Genomic DNA, 7,039 nt, shown 5'->3' with positions numbered 1-7,039 from the left:
AATTGTATATGCCTAGCTTGCAATTCAATTCTTCAAATCTAGTTCTTGAAAGAGCTTTAGTAAGGATGTCTGCAATTTGATGTTGAGTAGGAATGTAGACGATATGGACAGTGCTATTTTTTATCTTCTCTAGGATGAAGTGGCAATCAATCTCAACATGTTTCATCCTATCATGGTGCACTGGGTTTTTAGCAATCCTGATTGCTGCCTGGTTATCACATAATAGCCTGATAGGTTGCTTATCTATAATTCCCAGCTCTCTAAGTAATCGATGAATCCAAATACCTTCACAAATACCCATTGCCAATGATCTGAACTCAGATTCTGCACTACTTCAAGAGACAACCGACTGTTTCTTACTTCTCCATGTAACAAGATTTCCCCAAACATATGAACAATAGCCAGAAGTAGAGCGCCTGTCCATTATATTCCCTGCGTGATCTGCATCAGTGTATACAACAATCTCCCGTTTGTTGTTTTTCCTGAACATTAATCCCTTCCCAGGTGTCAATTTAAGGTACTTTAGAATCCTATACACGGCCTTCATATGCTCTTCCCTTGGATTGTTCATGAATTGACTCACTGAACTGACAGCAAATCCAATGTCTGGGCGTGTATGGGAGAGATAGATTAGTCGTCCAACAAGTCTCTGGTATCTCCCCTTGTCCACAGGAACACTCTCTGATTATGTGCCAAACTTTTTGCTTGAGTCCATGGGTGTATTTAGTGGTTTACAGCCGAGCATCCCTGTTTCCATCAACAAATCCAATACATATTTCCGTTAGGTCACTGCAATGCCTTCTCTTGACCTTGCTATCTCCATGCCAAGGAAGTATTTTAAATTACTGAGGTCCTTAATATCAAATTCCTGAACTAAACGTTGTTTCAAAAACTGTAATTCTTCCTCAAAATCACCAGTAAGAATGATATCATCAACGTAGACGATCAAAACTGTAATTTTCTTCTCTATTGAGAACTTAACAAACAAGGTATATCTGATTGGCACTGTTTATACCCATATTTGGTCACAAACTTGGCAAACCTACCAAACCATGCACGAGGAGACTGCTTGAGTCCATAGAGAGACTTTAGCAGTTTAAACACCTTGCTTTTAGTGTGAGAACTTTCTATACCAGGTGGCACTTCCATATAGACTTCTTCTTCAAGGTCGCCATTTAGGAAAGCATTTTTAATGTCTAGTTGATGTAATGACCAATCAAAATTAACAGCAAGTGAAAGGAGTGCTCGGATAGTATTAAGTTTGGCAACTGGAGCAAAAGTTTCTTAATAGTCAATACCATAAAATTGTGTAAATTCCTTAGCAACTAACCGAGTTTTGAGTCTTTCAATGCTTCCATCTGCTTTGTGTTTGATGGTAAATATCCATCTGCAATCTACTGGTCTTTTTCCAGCTAGTAGATCTGTGATTACCCATGTTATATTCTTTTCAAGTGCAATGACCTCATCCTGTACAGCTTTCTGCCATCTTGGATGTTTAAGAGCCTTATGAATAGTTCTCGAAATTTGTACACTGTCAAAGGAAGTAATGAATGCCCTGTATGCTGGAGAAAGAGAGTTATAGCTCACAAAATTTTCAATCGGATGAATGGTACAGGATCTTACACCTTTCCTTAGAGCAATAAGAACATCAGTATCATCAATCACCGGCACAATTAACTCAGGAGAATGATCGGCCTCACTTGAATGAACTTGAGCAGGATTAGAATTCGGGTTGGTGTCATGGCATTGCGTGAGAGGTGCAAGGTTCTCACTCTCCTTGTTTTCATTTTTCCTCCTAGTATAGACACGGAGCTGGGAAGATTCAAGTTGTGTAGACCTATATTTTGAGGATGATGGACTGTTAGACAATGAAATTTCAAGGTTGGGGTTTGGTGTGTAGTTTGAATTCGAGGGAAGAAGGACAAGATGTGGAGATGCATGCTGGATTTTAGAGGATTCTTTGATGAGAAGTTCATCCAAAAATTGAGATTCCCTTACATTCTCCCACTGAATGTCAGATTTTGGGTAATAAGGTTCATGTTCAAAGAAAGTGACATCCATTGAATTGTAGACCCTTTTGGTAATGGGAGAGTAGCATCTGTAACCCTTTTGGTTTGATGAATAACCTAGGAAGACGCATTTGATGGATTTAGGATCTAATTTGGATATATCTGGGAAATGATTATGAACAAAGGTTTAGCACCCAAAAACTCTTATAAGAACATCTAAGGAGATAAATTTGGTGTGAGGATAGGTTTTGAGGAGAACTTGATGAGGACTTTGAAATTTATGAACCCTAGAAGGCATCCGATTGATTAGGTAAGCCGCAGTAAGGACTGCCTCACCCCAGAAATACTTCGGCATATTGGATGTAAATAAGAGTGCCCGAGCTACCTCAAGAATATGGCGATTTTTTCTTTTCAGCCACTCCGTTCTGCTGAGGGGTATCTACACATGAGCTGGTATGTATTATGCCATGATGTGAAAGATATGACTCAAGATGGGACTTGAAGTATTCTCTAGCATTGTTGGTTTTAAAGATTTGGATTTGAGCATTGAATTGATTTTGGACCATCATATGAAATTTTTGGAAGATAAGGTTAACTTCAGATTTTTCTTTCATGAGAAATATCCAAGTCAGACGAGTGTGATCATCCACAAAAGACACAAACCAGTGAGCCCCCGTGAGGCTTTTAATTCTTGATGCACCCCATACATCACTATGAATCATGGTGAATGGATGGGTAGGTACGTGAGGAATTGAAGGAAAATTTGCACGTGTATGTTAAGCAAATTGACATATTTTACAATGAAATGAATTTGGATTTTTATTGATGAACAATTTAGGAAATATTTTTCCTAGATACACAAAGTTGGGATGGCTGAGGCGAAAGTGCCACAGCATGATTTCATCCACATTATTGACATTAGAATTGAAAATAGAAGAATGAAGTGACGACAGACTCTTTGATACACTAGTGGACATATTGTAACTTGAGTAACCAATTTGTCTACTTGGAGGATTATTGGCTCTAAATAGGTAGAGACCTGACACGAACTCAGCACTGCCAATCGTCTTCCCCGATTCCATTCCCTAAAATTCACACAAGCATGGGAAAAATTTAGCAACACAATTAAGATCTTGGCTAAATTTTCTAACTGAAAGTAAATTACAGTCTAGATTTTGGACGTGAAAAACAGGGGTGAGAATTATATCTTCTATTAGATGAGCAAATCTTATTCCCAAGACCATGGAGAGAGAACCATCTGCTATACGAACAGAAGAATTACCTGTTTGAGGACAGTAATTGTGCAAGAGTGTTGCATCCCCTGTCATATGGTCGGATGCGCCAGAGTCTACAATCCATGATTCACCTTGGTCACTGATAGTATTAAGAGCAACAGGAAAACTGCTTCGTTGTGCCTTCATACTGGTTGCTTGAAGTTGGCTAGTAGATTGCGAAAGACTATTGCAGATCATTTTCTGCAGAATTTCCATTTGTTCTTTGCTGAATCCACTTGTTTCACTTGAAGTTTTCTCCTCCGTTGATGAAGCTGCATTAGCACGGTTTTCTTTATCACGGTTAGGCTTGTTTGGCTTCCAATCAGCTAATTTCCCGTGAAGTTTCCAGCAACTTTCTTTCCAGAGTCCAGACTTGCGGTAGTGGTCGCACCAAGGCCTTCCTCGTTATTGACAATTGACATTGGAGCTAGTGTTGGTTCCTTGGACAGCAAGTGCAGAACTGTCAAGCAGTGACGGATTAGTTGTAACTTCTTGAGATCCCATCATCACCTTGCGCCTACTTTCTTCACGACTAACCTCAGAGAACACGTTTCTAATATTGGGCAGTGGTTTAGTCCCCATAATTCATCCCCTTACTTTATCCAACTCCTTGTTCCTAACAGGAATTTGAAGATCCTTTTTTGCTCCACGATTTTTCTGTAAGTGACTGCATCATCTGCACACTTCCATGTGTGAGTATCAAACATATCAAGTTACTGCCAATGCCTTATTAGAGTGTTGAAATACTGTGTGACAATGAGATTCTCTTGACGAAAATCGTGCAAGATAGTCTCAATTTGGAATAGTTCTACTGTGTTCTCAGAACTTGAGTATGTCTCTTTTGCTGCGTCCCATATTTCCTTCGTTGTGCCATAAAGAAGAAAGTTTTCACCTATATCATTGTTCATGGAATTTATCAGCCATGACATAATCATGTTATTGTCACTCTTCCACAGCCTGTATTTTGGATCTCCTTTCTCAGGAATTTCAATCTCACCGGTGAGATTACATTTCCCAGAAATAAACATTGACACCGATTGGGATTATTGGAGGTAGTTCTGTCCATTTAATTTATGGCTGGTAATGAGAATTGATCCAGATTCGGAGTTATCATGGGTGGCTGTCATCGGGGTTGAATCTGATTTAGACGTGATCTTAGAGGAGGAGGTTTGCAATGCTGCTCCTATTTTTGTCATGTTTTGGTTCAGAGGAATCGAGAGAAAAAAAAAATATTGCAGATGAAGGCTTGAAGGATAGAAGATTTGTAGGGTATTATTAGAATGAGAATAGGGAATGAAATTCGCAAAATTAGGTTTTCAGAGAAGGATCGTATGAGGCTCTGATACCATGTAAATTTTAGAGAAAAAAAGTTATTCCTATTTAGTCTTATTCCAATAAACTACATGAGGATACATATATATTAAGGTGGCCGGTATTCCAGCTCACTAAATCAGAAGCAAATTCCTTCAAATCAGGAATCCCACTAAATTAGGAGACTAACTAAAATTAGAATTAGTCAACAACTAAATCTCTTTATTAGGTAATAAAATAATAAATAAATAAAATCTAAATGCTAATATGTACAATGATTCTATAGTGTGTAATAAAATCATATTTTGGTCATATTGCTCTCGCTTCTCTCTAGCATTGTCGCAAGCTTCTTCGCTTGGCTAGTTTGAGAAGTATTATAGGCTTACTTAGCGACTTATGTACTAGAAGTCACCTAAGTGCGGCATGGACTTGCTGTGCAAAACTCTCACCCCGTGACAATAAGGTCAGTATTAAGGGTTTGAGAGGTGTTGTCTAAAGAAGGGATATTTACCAAAGATATCGGTAATTCGATAGTTTAGTGATGGGATACATCAGGGAAGGTATCTATAGTGCTTGAGGAATTCAAATTTTTTGTTTGTGAAACTGTGTGACCGACTTTGAAGGTGGATGATTGATTCTGCAAGATTGCATGAGTATCACCAGCTTCCAAGTTTCTTTGTAGGACTGAAGGAGGATTTTGTTAGTCATGAAATATTGTAAAGGGGGGAGAGGATGTAGGAAGATTAACATTATTTTGTAATGTCGGTGGGGGTAGAGTTTACATTATGTCCAAAATCTCCTTTGAAACAAGGAAGTTGGATTAACGTCATTTTGGGATTTTAATGGGGCTGAACTCACGTCATGGCCAAATTCCTTGTTGTTTTTCTAATTTTTGGATAACCATTCATTGCGGGAAAGAAAGCTTGTAAACTTCATATGTTTGTGCACAAAGTAAAATTTACTTCACCTTTTAGCATCTTGTATAGCTTTAGTAAGAGGCTTTCTGTTAACAAGATTATTGTTAGGGATAGCAAAAAAGCCCGGGTCGACCCAAACCTAGACAAGGGCCAAGCCTTCTATTTAAAAAAAATAAAATTATAAATTATAATAATAAAATTAAATTTGGAAAATAATGGAAAAATAAAATAAATAAGTTTAAATTCTTAATTTATATATCAATAATGATCAAAAACTTAAAATTATAATATTAAACTCTATTTTAAGTGTTAATTAGTTTAGAGAGTGCTTGAATTAGAGAACCCAATATTAAAAAAATTAAATCTCTTAATTTTTATTTGCTTTATTTTCTTTATTTATTATTTAATTTAATTTAATTTAATTCATTATTAATTATAACAATTTAATTATATTAACTTATTTCAAGTTTACATCAATTTTAAAAAAAATAAAAAATAAGTAAAAGCTCAAGCCCAGCCTTGCAGTGGGCATGACCCAAGCCCCTAATCTGTCAACCCTAATTATTGCAAACAAATGATTCTTGTAATTGTAGCCCAAGTAAAATTTTGGGAAAAACTTTTAGTGAATTACAAAAAAAAAACTCCATATTAAATATTTTTTTAAACGTAACAAATTGTAAGCCAACTGCGACTCAGCATTGGCAATTATCTACGCTAATGACTCCATAAATTGGATTTGTCGATGGAGGATGACGATCGATGGTTAGGTGAGGTGAGGGTCGACTTTCAAGTCTTAATGTGAGGGTGGCACCAACTTGAGTTCCTCGGTTTAGAAAAAAACAGGGGTTGCCTATTTTGCAAATTTTGGGGAGATGATGAGAAGAAGAAATTATCTGATTTTTTACTTTTGAGAAATAGGTATTTCATTTTAAAATTTTAATGAGAGAGAAGGGAATACAAAGGGAGACGACGATGAACGGGTTTTTGTTGCTTTTTTTTTTTAATGTTATAGTGTAAAGTCATAGGGTTTGTTTTTGTTATAATTTATTTTTTAGTGTAAAGTCAAAAATTCCTTGCACTTTAATCATGAACTGTAGCTAAAAATTTTTTAGCTCACCCTAAAAAAAATGTGCCAGCTTTACCATTGATTGCAATGTACTTAAACCTTGAACGAGTGGAGAAACAAACCTTAAAAGCTTATTACATTATCTAAAATGATTTTACTAGTTAAACCAACTAATATTCATGATCTATATGAAAAACAGTGATCAAAGTTGTATTATGTTATAATTTTGTTTTATCATGCAAATTCAGAGCGCACTTATTGAGAAATATAAAACTATTTTATCAATCTAGAAGGGAAAAGGCCCAATTGAGACCAAATAAACACGGCCTTGGCAATTGGGGGCTTCAGCTAGAAAAATTGACCCATACAAACTGGAATAAGGTTTGGGATGAGCCCATGTTACACTTATTTATGATTTTTTTTTTTAAATTAGGCCCGGTTACGATAGAGACTTGGGAGTTG

The sequence above is a fragment of the Citrus clementina genome, unplaced genomic scaffold (assembly GCF_000493195.1).
Source record: "Citrus clementina cultivar Clemenules unplaced genomic scaffold, Citrus_clementina_v1.0 scaffold_7, whole genome shotgun sequence".
In the NCBI taxonomy this organism is placed as follows: domain Eukaryota; kingdom Viridiplantae; phylum Streptophyta; class Magnoliopsida; order Sapindales; family Rutaceae; genus Citrus; species Citrus x clementina.
Note: the sequence above shows the minus strand (reverse complement) of the source record.